This window comes from Empidonax traillii, unplaced genomic scaffold, assembly GCF_003031625.1.
Source record: "Empidonax traillii isolate 1590-97213 ecotype Southwest subspecies unplaced genomic scaffold, ASM303162v1 scaffold308:size980311, whole genome shotgun sequence".
Taxonomy (NCBI): Eukaryota; Metazoa; Chordata; class Aves; order Passeriformes; family Tyrannidae; genus Empidonax; species Empidonax traillii.
Window position 1 is genome coordinate 319,464 of NW_020955501.1, and position 15,195 is coordinate 334,658.

At 40.7% G+C, this 15,195-nt stretch overlaps 1 protein-coding gene across 2 annotated transcripts in view; it reads left to right on the forward strand.

Moving 5' to 3' along the window:
• Positions 1-1,666: 1,666 nt before the first annotated feature.
• The window catches only part of RIMBP2 (RIMS binding protein 2), an 88,633-nt gene continuing 75,104 nt past the window's right edge, over positions 1,667-15,195 (forward strand). The window contains exon 1 of one of the 2 annotated variants that reach the window (XM_027891034.1): positions 1,667-1,804. The gene's annotated coding sequence lies outside the window, so the exon portion shown is untranslated. Of the gene's footprint in view, positions 1,805-3,899; positions 3,919-15,195 lie in introns of those variants that run through there. The other variant, XM_027891027.1, reaches the window with a different exon arrangement.

A 15,195-nucleotide genomic window follows, 5' to 3' on the forward strand; every position in this document is an offset into this window, starting at 1 on the left:
CGTTCCCCAAGGCTCGGTTTAACTTCTGAATTCTGCACCTATGGGGAATGAGGGCTATGAGAAATTCTGGGGAAAAAAAAAAAAACGAACAAACCTTATCTTTACACTTACAGTTTTTGTGTTTTTTATTCAGTGCACCTCTCCTTTTGAATACTCAGCCTCTCCAGTGCATGTGTGTGACAAGTACTGCACTGCACAGGTTTTTGTGCAAGGGCTGGCACTGCTCAAATGTTGATGTTGGGCACCCTTTGGAAGTTACCCCATTTAACCATGCCAGGAGGAGTTTCTTCCCTGCACCGACTCCCCTGCTGTTCTTCCCTTCAGCTCTCTCTATCAACTGGAGTTATAGCCCCGTAAATTAAGTCTTCAAATTTGTAAGATTTTTTTTTGGACAGACTTCATCCATTCTTATGCAGTGGATCAGGCAGCATTCCCTACTGTCCATGAAGTGGACAGTCCCATGAGTATCTTTATATGTAATCATCTTAGCAATTTGCTAATCTTCTTCTGAGACTGGGAGGAACAAGTTAATTGCATTCTGTGCTGGACTTTACATCAAACTTGGATTCTTTTAAGACTGTCACAGTGCTGATGCTATGCTACAATATTTTTTAAATCCTTTTTTATTTTTTTTTTTATTAGTTAGTTTTTCTGTTTCTTGAAGGAGCAGCTTAAAAATGCACATGACTCTTGCTTGTTGTAGGTGGCATTAAAATGGATTGACTTGTGGTGTAAGGCAGGGAAGCTAATTTTGCCTGAAGGGAGAACTGCTTTATTGGATCTTTTCTTGGGTTATGGAGCTAAGCTGTAAACAGGATCTTACCCGAAGATCAGGGGGAGATGTTCCTTTGGTTTCAGTGATTTTGTGTTGTGCCTGTCTTGATAATTCATGGTCTCTGTTGAGTCATTTTGCAAATGTTGATTGATTGCTGGCCAGGATAAAAAAATGCTTAGCAGAGAATTAAGTAGTTCTGAACTATCTCAAATTCAGGATCTTTCAAGGTTTCCCAGAAATATGTTGACATTAGGTTATATTTACATGAAAATTAGTGTATTTGAGGTGGCTGTTCCCAAACCTTCTTTGAAAAGGAATTTGGGAATGTTGACTTCACTGACTCCATCCCAAAAGACCTGAAATATCAAATCTAATGATCCCCCTAAAGCCTTAATTGAGTTGTGTGGGTGAGACAGCAGAAAAACTCGAGGATTTCTCTTTCTATTGATGCTTTGTATAATCTTTGCCAGAAACTTGCTGTTAATACAGAGGCATTCTAACAAATTTGCTTGGTTCCATGTCCCTGAACTCCTTAGAGGAAATATTGAAACTGAGTTATTTTCATTTGCCCTCTGAAATTAATCTCCTGCAAGGGACCAATGACCACACCACTCAAACCTTATTTTGGAGTTTTATGTTGGACTTCGGTCAGTGCTTGCCCTGAGAACAATGCTCATTCAGCAAGGCTGAATTTATTAGCCTAAATAGGTTTCATTGTTGTATGAAATGTACAATTAACCATCCCTTTCATGCAGCTTTTGGGGGCACATGCAATGCAAAACACGTCAACGAAGCCCCCTGTGTGGTAGGAAGAGCCAGGGCTATTCAGCCAGAACGAATGTGGTTTTTAACAAACCGGGCACTTGACTTGTCTTCTTTTATTCTGCACAGTTTGGAAATGATCCATCATGTCTGCAGCCTGCAACATCACAGAAAATATTTGATGAGACCCGGTTTATAGAACAGACACAGATTTCTAAGTCTCATGTCGCCACCCTAAATCAAAAGCATCATCACTCGCAGTTTCTAGTAAGTCCTGTCTTTATTGTTACAGTTTTGTGGCAGCTGATGAATTTGAAGTCTCATTTTGCAATCCATCCTTCTGCTTTTGGTTGGTTGGTTGGTTGGTTGGTTGGTTGTGGGTTCTTCTTGTTTGCATGTACAGTAATATCAGGGGGTTGGAGATTTCCGAGGGAGGGATTGTTTGGGAGAAGGAGGATTTAGCCTCCACCACCTTCAGAGCAACACATTTTGTATTGATGCCCTAAAATCTCGTAGAATGGCAGTAATACTTATTCATAAAATACATACGTGCTTGTGACATAGCTTAGGCATGAAATGGGAATTTAATAAACAAAAACACGGCATAAGCAGAAATTCCAATGTTTTGTTCTGGATGTGTAATTAAAAAGTGCAGGATCCTGTGCTTAGTGGTTATGATCAGCACATTCCAAACTGTTTTGGTTCTAAGCACCAGCAGATTTTTTTATTCCAGTTGGATTTCTACGTGTTTGCACACATTCTGGTTTTCAGGCACCTTTCGAGTTCAGAGAAAAAACTTGTAGAAGAATTGGCCAGGTGTTGATCCCCTTCTCTTGGTGACTGAGTTACAAGGTGTAGCTCATATATCACCTTTGATCTTCAAAGCACTAACTAACTAGTGCTTCAAACCACTAACTAAAGTAACCAACAGAATAATTTAGAGAAAAGTCATAAAAACGCACCACTTTTAAACCTTATGTTCTCCCAATTCTTCTTTGTACCTCTCTGAACTGAAAGTAAAGGCTTAAAGCTTTGCTTTGAGAGCTTGAGATTTGAAGCTTGAGGTTCTAAATTTGGTGCTGGATTTATCCATTTGAAGGATATGGGTTTGATTGCATCAGAAGTAATTATCTTTAATACGACAAGAGAAAAGTGCATAAATGTGATATTTTGAACGGCTGCTAATGCCTTCTTTGCATCTCTGCTTCTGAAAAGAATAATTACATAGCTATGATGGGAACTGAATGTTAAGGTCTGGTGAAAGACATTTCTGGTGGAAAAAAAAAGTGAAGTCAGTCTTCTAATGTGGTGTCGAAGTTCCCTTCACAGGAGGCATTTGAGAGGTGAGGGAGCTGTTTGTACACCAAAACCCACCACACTTACAAAAGACCCAACTTGAGGCAAAACTGGGATGCCACTGGAATTGGTGGGGATTTTGCTGTTGATTTCCTTTACACAAATAATTCGTGCTTTGAAGATGCATAATGTGTTGTAAAAAACAAACAGCAGTGGTTTGGATTTGGACCTTGAGAACAGAATAGAGACACGCGATTGTTTCCATCATTTCTGTCCAGCATGGACTGTACCTTTGGGTCCATGCAGAGTCTCACTGTTTAATTTGCCAGCATTTAAGGAGAACACATAAAATATAAATGGTTTCTGGGCAGTAGCAACCTAATGGATAAAGGGTGAACTGTGGACACCCAAATCAGACTCTATTTAAAATGCTGTTGCTTACACAGTGGTGTGGTATGGACAGCGAGAGAGCTTCGTCCTCTGATGCCAGGATTGACATTTCCTAACAAAATAGTAAATCATGTTTCTTTGGTACAAATACTGTTACTTTGGGGCTCAATTTTAACCTGCAGTTCCCTCCTATTTAATTTTTAATGAATTGCCACAGCTGTAGCAATAACAACAACTTTTAGTCGTTTCCATTGAAGATCAGAAGTAATAGGTGCCATTTTTCATTCTGGTCCTGTGATGTTTCAGCAGTGGTTTCACTGTGTTTTAGCAAACAGAGACCAAATTTTTTTACCCATAGCCCAGTGTTCCCTTTGCCTTCTGTCCTTGCCTCCCCAAGCACGCAAACATAAGAGGCTCCCACCGGTTACCTGGTGGTTACCACGCAACAGCAGCATCTGACTCTGCCTGCAGCTGTGGGGGATGACGTGCAGCTCCCTGCTTGTGAATTAAAGTGCTCTGAATTTGGAACTGAGGCTGATAAAAAAGGGCATTAGTGTGCATATAATGCCACTTGCACCCCAGGAGCAACGTGTCGGCAGAGTTTCTATAACAACAGCAGTTTGCTGAGAGACGGCCCTTTATCACAGGGGCACGATGGAGAAACTGGAGTTGCTTCAGTCTTTTGTGATAAGTGGGTTCCTCTAAAATACACACTGTACTCCATTTAAGGCGCTCTGCCTCTGTGCAAAGCAGGAATCCGTCATGCTTCCCAAATTTCCCCTTGGATTCATTGTTTACTGAGGTCAGAGCACTGGATGTTTGTAATAAGAGGCAAAAACTGTGCTGTAAAAAAAAAAAAAAAAAAAAAAAAAGGATTTTTTAAAATTGCTTGCTGTTCAGAGGTGGTTTGCAATCTTTTAATGATGGCAGGATATTAGTGTAATTAAAAAAAAAAAAAAGAATGCTTCTGATTATAATAATCAGTGTTTAGTCCAGGCTGCTGGCTCTACAAAAGGAACTTTTCGTGGTTACCTGGTTTTCCAGTGCCCTGTACACGTGTGAGAGTTTTAGCAATGAAGCCAACAATGTCCATGGCCAACCCAGTATCTGGATTCTGAAATATGCTGAAGTTGATTATAATGTATTTGAATTTTTACCATTTTGCGTCTTTTTTTTTGAGCATTTTTAAATATACGGCACTGAGTCCCCATGAGCTCTACCATTCCATCATCAATTTTCTCTCTGTACAGATGCAATGACTTATATAGCTTTCCATTTCTAATGGTATTTTCTAGATTAGCTGTTGCCTGTGCAAATGTAGAATTCTGTTTTGAATTTATTGATACGGTGCCAGTATCATAAAAGCCTTTTTTAGCTGCAGGCTGAGAAGTAAACTTCCATCAAAAATAGATCTTAATGTGGTTTAAAAAGCATTTTTTCTACTGGAAGTTCAAGCAGGTCGTTACATTCTTGAATGAGTAGAAGCAGTGAAAGATATTTGAAGTCCCAAACAATGAGATATGGCCAGCATAAGGCTGGATTAAATTAGCAGCCATGAAAGCAGGCTGACCTTTTTCCTTTCTCCCCTAGAACACAATATTTTTAGTCCCACGATTTAAAGAGGTTGTTGACTCCAATATGACCTTTTAAGAAAGACACTCTTGTGGTGGATATTCCGTTGTTTTTCTTTTAGGTGGACTAGTCAGAGCCACAGTGAGTGCTCAGGTGTTCAAAAGAGCACAGGTGAGTCAGGCCTTGAGGAGAGTCAGGGCATTTTGCCTGTGATGGATGCACTGCTATTTTCTTATGTTTCTGGGGAAAAAAACCATATTTTTCAGATGTTATAGGTCTGTAGTTGTGATTTCTCTCCTTAATCCTGCTGCATTATGAAATTCAGATGTAAGGCCTTCTGGTAACCCTTATGGTAAATGGTATATTCAGACTCTGCAGATTCTTATATAAAAACTTGGGCTTTTGGCTTTTGTGGCTGCAGATTTGTGAGACATCCCAGAATGACTTCAGTATAACTGAGCAGAGAATCTGATCCAAACAGACAAGAGCAATGACACATCTTTATCTCCATTCCTCTAAAAAAGAACAGAACAAATCAGCCAATTAATATCTAAAGAAAGTCAAAGATAGGCTCAGGAAGCAAATGCAGATTTTCTCATGCCTGGGCAGTGCTTGCAGCGCTCGGTTTCCCTTTCTGTGATTTGTACCCTCTCATTCAGATCCCTCCAGCCAACAGGCACCCAGTGACACAAACCCTCAGGGGTTCCACTTCCCCTCAAACAATTATTTTCTGCACGTGGGATATGACTTGGGATTCTGTTTAAGAGACAGTTTAGATGTATATTTTCAAATCTGGCTTGTGTGTTTATGGATACAGTCTATATTTTCATAAACCTCACCCCCCAGTGTGCTGCTGATTGCTCTGTGAAAGGGCACCATCTGCATAAGCCTGGCTGTATATATGATCCTTCTCCTAAATGGAATGTCTGTTGTCACAGTCCCAGTTTCCCTCTAAATTGCCTCATCAAGTGTAATGCTTGTCAGACAAGAAAGCTGAAGAATCTCAGCTACAGCAAAACAAAAGGCAAGGCGGTTTATTAGTTTATTTTTCTGAAGCAGGTTATAAGATTAATTTTTTGACTTGTACTTTTTCCTGCCCTAATTACATTTGCCTCTTGTTTAATCATCTTTAAGACAAGATAGTATGTCTGAGGAGGGAATATGGTTTAATTAACTTCTGTCCTGATGAATCAGACTGCAGAATCCTGTAGCAAGCTCATTTGCAAGGCTTCTTGTCCAGTAAATTGGTGGGAGGCAAAGTATTCAGATGTTACTGCAAAATATAAGCCTTAAACCTAAACCCCATGCAAAAATCTTTAAGCTCAGTGGTGTTGCTGCTGAATTCAGAGGTGTATTAGGTGATGGGTCTCTGATTTTGGCTTGAGATTTGATTTTTTAAAGTATCTGCAAGTACTTTTCCTGGTGTTGGTGTTCATTTTTTTTTCCCATGGGCCAAATTCTGATTACCAGTAGTACCACTGAAGTCAGCAGGGCTGGTAATATGAGTAGTGCAAACAAGAAACAGCCTTATCTGTATGAATAATCAAATTGTTCTCTAACAGCACATAAATGTAGACGACCACTATTTGGAGAAACACTTCCCTCTGTTTCCTGGAGAAGTCCTAATGATTAGATCTGTGGCAATAAGGCTGCTCAAAGCCACCAGCCTTGCTTTTCACTGGTTAAAAACCACCAGAAGGGTTGGATCAAAAATCCAGTTTATAGAAATGCTGCACCAAGCGTACAGCGCTTTGCGAAAGTCAACACAGCTGGGAGAAAGATGTTTTCAATGAAATCCCTCCCTGAATGTGGATAGCAGAGCCTGTGATGAGCCCGTGGCTTGGTGGTGAACGCCAGAGATAAACAGTGTGCTGGGGAAAAACATATTGAGTGTCAAAAGGATGTTTAAAACTGTATTTCTGGGCTGTCCCCTTTCATCAAACATGACCAGAGAAGCTGAGATGTGTGAACAGGAATGTATGAGCGTGCGCTGAAGTTCACAGATTCCTGTCTCAACCTGTGCTCAGCACTCATGCGTGTTTTATATGCACAGATTTCTGTGTTTGCATCTGTGTCTGGGGATCTTAGTGCAGATTCCAAATGCAAAAGGTGCTTCACTGTTTAAAAAAGAAAAAGAAATCCTCCTGTCAAGGGTTTAAAACTGACAAGGTAGACCACGCAGAATGTTTGTGTTTAGATCAGGAGTAACTGCATAGTAACTGCTGTCCCAGAATGTTTAATTCTCATGGGGGATTAACCTGATATTGAAACTAAAAGTACTGTGGCATCGTCCTTCAGCAGCATTCTTGCAACGTGGAGCATCTGCTTTGTATCAGGAAATGGCACTTGACACTGAGGATGGGGATAGAATGAATGAATCTGGGAGTCGCACAGCCAAAGAAACTTCTGCTTCTCTGTTTAAATAGTTTGAAGGCTGCATCTCTGATTTGGAGCAGCAGTTGTGATTCTGCCCTCCAGAAAAAAAAAAAAAAAGCATGCCAGTTCTGCTGTTAATTGATGAAAATTGGGTGTGTGAAGCTCTGAGTGCCTTCAGATACTTGGAAATACTCATTGAGCACTGGCAGCGTTCAGGAGTGCTGTTAAATTGGGGAGGTGGGGAAAGGATGTGCAATACTCCAGTTATTTACCACTGTGAATAGCTGGTACCAGTGAGTCCCCTGATGTTGTAGTGAAGGTGCTTTGATAAGCAGGAGATTGAGCAGAACAGGGCTCTGGAACAGGGGGATTCTGGGGGCTGTCCTGTGCAGGGCGAGGAGCTGGACTGTGATGATCCCTGTGGATCCCTGCAGGATATTCCACAGTTCTGGGGTGTGTGTAGTTGTCTCTAACCTGTGTAAATTGATTCTAACAGTCCCTGTCCTGTGTAAAGATGTGCTGTTGAGTGTGGAAGGTGCCCATCAGACTCACCATCCTCTGTCAGGTTGTAACTTCAGCACCTTGCTTCCCAAATCTAATATTGATGGGACATCCAATTTCTGGATTTCATTGAAATTTCCTCCAAACTTTCTGCGCTGGCTAATTTTTCCTTCTTAAAAGAAAAAAAAAAATAGTTTGAGACACATTCAAACCATTAGCTCATCGTTACCTGAGAGGCAGTGGGTGGATGAGGGAAGTGAGTCGTGCTCACCGCAGCAAGGAGATAATGAGCTGTATAAATAATTAGCAACACGCTTTAAAAATATGCTTACAGAGAGCCAAAAGTGTCTTGGCTTGAGTTCATGGTCTCAAAGGCGGGGTTGAGACTATTCATTTCAGCAGGCAAATACAATTTAACCCTTTCTCTGTGTGATCTTTTAGAAGTCATGAAATGGGAAATGCAGGCAGAAGGGAACAGAATGTGACACGCCTTAAGACCACTCATGATTATGTATCTTCAACCCCCCTGGTTCCTTCTTTAGCAGTGGATGACATGTTTTGTGTAGCTGCCGTGGAGATCTGCAGATTATTTCTAACAGTTGGAATTCCAGAAACAACGTGGCATAGGTGTCCTCCCCTGGAGAACAAATGAATGCAAACACTTGGAAAGACACTCCAACAGCTGTATTGTTTCAGTTGACAGAAGATAAAATGCAATTCTATACGTAACCAACACTTCCAGAGAAGCCTGGAAGGTTCATTTCAGTGGGATTTGATCTTTGGCAGAAATCTCAGGCTAACATTCTTTATGAAACTTTATTGAGATGAGAAAACAGGGATGTAACTGGGTGTCTAGTAAGATGACAAGGAGCCATTATCTCTTTATTAACACATTCCCAGTTCCTTAGGGCAGGCAGGATTTTTCTTGAGCATTTCAGGGAGGTGTCTGGGGAAGTTGTAGACTCCCAGATATCACTGCACAATAAAACCCTCCTGGTTTTGGTCATTGTGTTCGTGGAGCCACATGACTGAGCCATATGTCATTTAAAGTATTCTGGCTGAGCTACTTTTGTTGGTTTAAAATCCTGTGGTTTTATTTGTTTATTTATGTCTATGATAGCATATTCTCTTCCAATTGCTGACCTATTTGTGTGTCTTTAAAGAGTGGTCTTTGCTCTTTACATTTCTACTTTAATTTTGTAGATTAGGTGCCAACAGAGGGTTTGAACAACTGTACAGGCCTTGTCTTTCAGATGTGACACTCTCTGCTGTGCATGGTGAGGTAGATGAGTAAAATTAAAAATAACATTTTCTGATATTTCCCTCACATTTCTAATTAAAAATATTCATTTTCATAAACAGTAGATTTATATAAATTGGGAGTGGCGTGCATCTGTCTTGGGTAGTTTGTCCTTTTCATCACAACATGCTGAAGAAAGTCTCTGTCGTTCCTGATGGAACTCCCAGTAGATGAGAAGAGGGAGACCCAGTAACTTCACCTCAATGATTTATTAGATTAAATCTGTGTGGTCTTTGGGCTCCACTCTGAAGACGTGTGTGCTGGCCTGGGAGTGGTGTGTGCTGCTGGATTCAGCTGTAAAGCAGCTCATGGGCAGCAGCCCAATCCCAGCAAGGCATTGCTTTCTCTGATTACTTTCCCTGCTACTAAAAATAAGAAGCAAGGCCAAGGATATGAGCGGGCAGAGTCAGACTGTGACTTAGAGATGTGATGTGTGTGTTGGTTTTTTTAGCTTTTCTCTCAGGGATTTAAAGGGAGATGCACTGGAGGGAAACTGGCTGAGCTACTGCCCCGACTGTGCCTTGTTTTCGTTGTGGATTATCAGGGAACTCCAATCTGCAAGGCCGTCAATCTGGCCCCTTTCATCAGCACTGAACCACTTTAAAAAGAAAACCAGTGCATGTGATTGTCAAAAGCATTTCCATTTATAACACACTGTGGCAATTCAGCTCAGACACCAGAAAATAAGAAGAGTATGTGCTAAAAGGACGTCAAACGTGGAAATTAATGAAATACATAAATGTGGCCATAAAATATGCGTATGGCTGTCACTTTGTGTAGTTGCCAATAAATTGACACTTTAAATGATGGTGTTCCCTTTACTTACCCTGTCTGTGATATGTACACATCAGCAAAGACATTAGAGACTGGAGTCCAAAGAAACAGTGATTAGCATATTTTAAAGTTCCCTGCACTGACTGCTTAAAGACATTTGCATTAATAGAGGGATGAGGCTCTTCATGATGTTCTCTGCATGACAAAAGCTAAAAATAGTCTTATTAGAACTTTGGCTGCGGCTCTACTAAATTTTAACAGTTTGGGGGGGAAAGGAAAACACTTTTGAAAGGTTATAATTAATGAGTTATGTGTTGTTGATTTTTTTTTTTTTTTTTTAAGGATACCAAAATAACACGAAGAAATTGGGACAAGTATGCTATTTTGTGCCTTGGCATTTTGACGTTTGCAGCCTGGCTTCCCACTTGAGGTGGGGGCGGGCTCTGCTCCCTCTGCAGCTGGTTAGGAAGGAATCCAGGGTGAAATTTTCAACAGGGGAAGAAAATTCTGTTCTGGATTTACTAAGCAAAGCATTAAACCTGCCACTGGCTGACGCTGAAGGGAGATGCATCGTTGAGGGGACTTTGGGAGAGCGTCACTTGGGTTTTAAATAGCTGACAGTTTAAACATTTAGATGGAGGTCCAGAAAAATTTGAGGTTTGGAAACATCTACTTTCCTGTTGTGATGGGGTCCAAAAAAAGAGCACACAAGGAGGGCTGGGCACACTGTGGTGGGGAGAGGAGAAACAAAGGAGGCTGCTGATGTGTAAGTGGAGCACACAGAGCTAACACACACTGGAGTTGTGATGTGTGGAGTGAATTTTTAGCCCTCCTAGTTCCGTTAAGTGCTGTCTGGGATGAGAGAGAGGATCTGAAAAAGTCAGAAGTTCTGTTCATTGGTGTGATTGTAAATGGAATCATGGTGGGCAGTGAGATGATTATCCAGAACAGCTGCAGCAACTGGAACCCACTGGGTTGTCACAGCCAGCATTGCTGGGTGCCCTCAGACCTACTCTGCTCATTGGCAGCTTCTGGAGGAGCATAACCATCCCAACACACACGTTGTGTCAGCAGATGGAAGGGATAATGCTGTAAAACAGATTTTTGAATATATTTTTGAATGACCATTCTGCTTTTCTGATGAGGTACACACTGATTTTTTTTTTATTAGGATGCTGAAGAGTTTAAAAACTGTATTCTCATCCATCTTTGGAGGCAAACCCATGCTGAAAGGTCAGAGAATAAATGCCATAATATTTCCTAAGAATAAATGTCATAATGTATCACAACATATCCTTGTAATACACAACCTAAGGAATTTAATACAGAATATGCAGCTACACTCCAAAACTAGAATGAAACAGCAGAGTTTTCTTGCTTCTGAAGAAGTTCTCATGGTATGAGAAACATCTTGCTGCAGATAACTAAACAAAGCATTGTTGTAGAATATAGGGGAAAAACACATTGTTTGGTGTTTCAGAGTTGGGATTGTTTTACTTTTGGTGCTCTGTTTGGAGAATAAATGAGTGGGAAAAGGGAAAAAAGAAAATTACAAAAAGGAGAAGAGGAAAAAAAAAAGGAATCAGTCCTCAGTGCTGCAAAAAGAAGCCTTTGGATGTGCTGGTAACGTTGTGCCAGATATGGTGTAAATATTGATGGATGGCAGAATGGGAGACATGGGCATGATTCATGATCTTAGCAGGGAAAAAGTGGTAGGATAGGTAAGCTGCTGAGATGGTGTGGTGTTCAAAGCACTCCCAGGAGTTCCCCCCCCCAGGATATTTTGACAACCAGTGATAACTTGCAGAGAGTTTGGAGTATTTCAGCCCAGCTAAACACCCCATGTGAGAAGCTTATTCATATTTTTTGAAAGGCTGGAGCCTCTGAGCCCGTTAAAAATCTGGCTTTGGAAGCTCAAGAGAACAATTTTTATACCCCTATTTCTAGCATGACATTTGCTATTTCAGCAGGAAGGCTTTTATTATTCTATCAGTTGGCTTCTAGTAGAGAATGTGGGTCGATTTTATTTTTAAAAGCAATCAAAATCTTTTAAATTTAAAAATTTTAACAAGCAAAAGGCTCGGTTTGCAGCTAATTTTATCTCAGCTGTGGTTTCAAAGTCTTCATCTTCTATTTCCATCTTCAGCTGTGCTCCTATAGAAGGAACTCTATAATAACCACATTGCCCGCTGGAGGGGCAGTTCTGAATGCAGCTAAAAGAAGCATTTATGTGTTAAAACCCTTTGTCTCTTTTCATTAACAGCTTTCTGTATTTACATTTTAAATTGAAAAACAAGCGAGGATGTGTTTGACACAGGCTGGCCTGTACTTACATGCTAACCTTGGTGCAAGTACAGTTTTTTGGGGAGGTTTAGCTGGAAGAGGAGGAAGGAGCCCAGTGGATGTGCTGAACTTCAAACCCCTGAGCTATAACTGTGTAATGTGAGTAGTAAACTTGCTAGAGGCAGTTCCTGATTATGTGAGAGAGCTCTTGGATTTACTGGATGATGATGATTATGTTATGGATCTCTGAAACCTGTCTTTAGATGCAGCAGGCTCTGGGGCAATATTAGGCTCCAGAGCTCCCTACCAATTTCATGGCAAACTTGATTAAGCCATTAAATTGCAGATCATTGCTGACAGTAAATTAATTCTTAATCCAAGTCCTATTCTGCACTAGACTGGGAGACTTTTGCCAGGAGGCCAGTGGCTTGAAAATGGGTAATTAAATTCTGCTGTAAATACATTTTTATCTACCCTTCTGCTTGCAGGAGCTGGCAAACAAGGAAGAGCCATTAATTAATACCTGTAATTTGGTTTAGTGGAATAAGCCCTGCTCCTGTCAGATTCTGAAATGTAAACCAAGGTTATGAAGTGGGGAGTAAGTAAAAGAGAAATCTGACAACAGTGCATTCAGAAGAGAATCTGTTCTTGTTTTTCTCTGTAAGAAATGTTGAGTAGTTTGCAAATCTGGTGATGGTTTGCTCTGAACTCAGAGTAGAAAAGTTGAAAAAAAAATCCCTAAATAAGATTCTGGGCACTTCTCCTTTATGTAGTGAATCTCTTAGGACACAGCTTTACAGGTCCAGGAGTTAATTTTGGTAGATTGATCACCTCCTGTGTACGTGGAGTTGTACATTGGTTGTCACACAGGGTTTCTTATTGCTTGGATTTGAAGCAAGAGGTGTTGCTTGCAGGTTTGCTTCAGAAGTGTCAGAAGGAAGCTCGAACCTCATTGTCCTTAAAGAGAAAAGCAAGTTTCTCTCTTCTTTTCCCTCTGATAAACAGTTTCTCATGTCTCAAGCATTCTGAGGGACTTCCAACTCTCCAAACTCGTTCAAGCCTTTCACAGGGAGTCTGACTTTCACTTGCATATTCCCAAGATCCCTGTCAGAGGATTGAGACCCATCCAGGGCCCAAATGGAAATCGTTCCAACTGTGTTTTAGTTGGGTGAGTGATTTTTCTGGAGAAGGAGGAACAGGAAGCCCGTGGGGATGTTGTAACAGCATTACAGGCTGGCTGGCTTTGGCTGTGAGTCAACCTGAATTATATTCAAGGTATCTCTTGGCACCCTAATGACATTAGTGCCTCATTTACTCTTGTGTGGTTAACAGTGAAGGCAGAGCTGAGGTTTTTGCAAATAGATGTTTGGAAGCTTCAGATGGTAAAAGGTTTGCTTGCTGGCAGAGATGTTGAGGAACTTTACCTGAAAGGCAGGTAAATGGAAAACCTCCAATAGTGACACCAGCAGGAAAATTTCAGCTTTGTGTCAAAAATCATAAGAGAAAGAACCTCATGGTCGAATTAAAAACAAACAAAAAAAAGTAATAAAACCTACCTCTACTTTCTTAAGGTTCATAAACCCAGACCAAGAATGGAATTAATTTGAAGATCCAACATATAAAGTTGGGGAAAAGTTCTTTAGAGAGAGCCACAGAGAGACAAGGAAGGGAACACAGGTGCAGCTTTTCTGTTTGGGGCAATAAATGTTGTATATTTAATGCTCTCCAGTGGCAATTCTAAAATTGCAGAATTTCAAAGTACTTGACATGGCTTTGCAGACGAATAAAAGAACTCACTTCAGGTGAAGTTTTTCCTGTAATGAGTGTTTTCCTTTAGAAATATGAAACATGCAGTGAGCAAGCCCATTGCATCATGATCTCTGGTAGCCTCACCATTCCCCAAACTGACAAAATCCCACAAATTAAAGATATGGTAAGACAGGATTCAGGTAATATTGTGTATGTCTGAGATCCACAGTCTGACATTTGTTGCTTTTGCTTTCCAGTGCTATTAAAAATTTAACCATGTCTCCAGCTGAGACACTTTGTCATTTTGAGAGCAATGTAAATGTTAATAATTAAAAGCAATTAAAAAGTGTGTTAAAAGTCATGTAATTTTTATAGGCTTACTGACTGAATAATGGGTGTCTCCTGGATTTTCTATAGTGTCACATTATTATTAAGCAAAACCTTACATCCCCAGAAGTCCCACAGAAATTAAATAATCAATTTTGATAATCTGGGAGCCCAGTGAAATTGTCAGTTATGATCCCTGATGAGTCCCATAATCACCAGACTGTGGACTACTCTGAAGGAGCATTTTCTTTCCATGAATCCAGATGTACAGGATTCCAAGCATCAGGCCAAATAATAGGAGTACAGGTAAAAAAACATCCTGGATCTGTTAAATTGTACGTGTTCTGTAGTGCCCCTACATTTTACAGAGCTCAGTGCCCAGAAGTAAATACTGCATTTCTAGCAAAGGGGAATTTCTGATCACTTTTACTGAAAGAATGATGAAGGAGCTAAGAAAAATAAATGCCTTCTCCTTTCTCTTTTTCTAGAAAAAAGTAAGTAAATAAAAAAAAAAATCTATAGTAGCACGTTTGGGGCAAGAGAATTTGACCCACAAATAACAGAATTATTGCAGGGGTCAAGCTAGTTGTAGGAGTCAGCAGGGCAACCAGAAGTTTAAAGTCAGTGTTTTTTAACTAGAACAGGTTTTATAGAGCTAAGCCTTTTGGTGTACAGTTTAAGCATAGCCTTAGGTATGTAATCTCTTGACTTTTGCTTGAAGTCAGCGTGGGAAGGACAAAATATAAGATATAAATGCTCCTGCTTGTCTGTTCCATCCCTGGCTGGCACTGCTGCCCCTTACAATGGATCTGTGACCCAGGGAACACTGGGCATCGTTCCAAAGAGAAGCTCTTGGATATCACAACGGGTTATTCCCTAAAACCTTCGTGTCTCACAGTGCTCTGCATATTTACCACAGCTGCCTGTTCCAAAGACGTGCCCAGGACAGCAGGCAGCAAAATGCTGCCCACTCTGAGCTCAGCAGCCTCATCTCATTCACTGGGAGGACAGTTTGTAGTCTGGGATGCAGCTGAGCATTACCTTGGAAGAGAGAAACGTTCTCTCAGCTCTTCACCCACCTGAAGAGAGA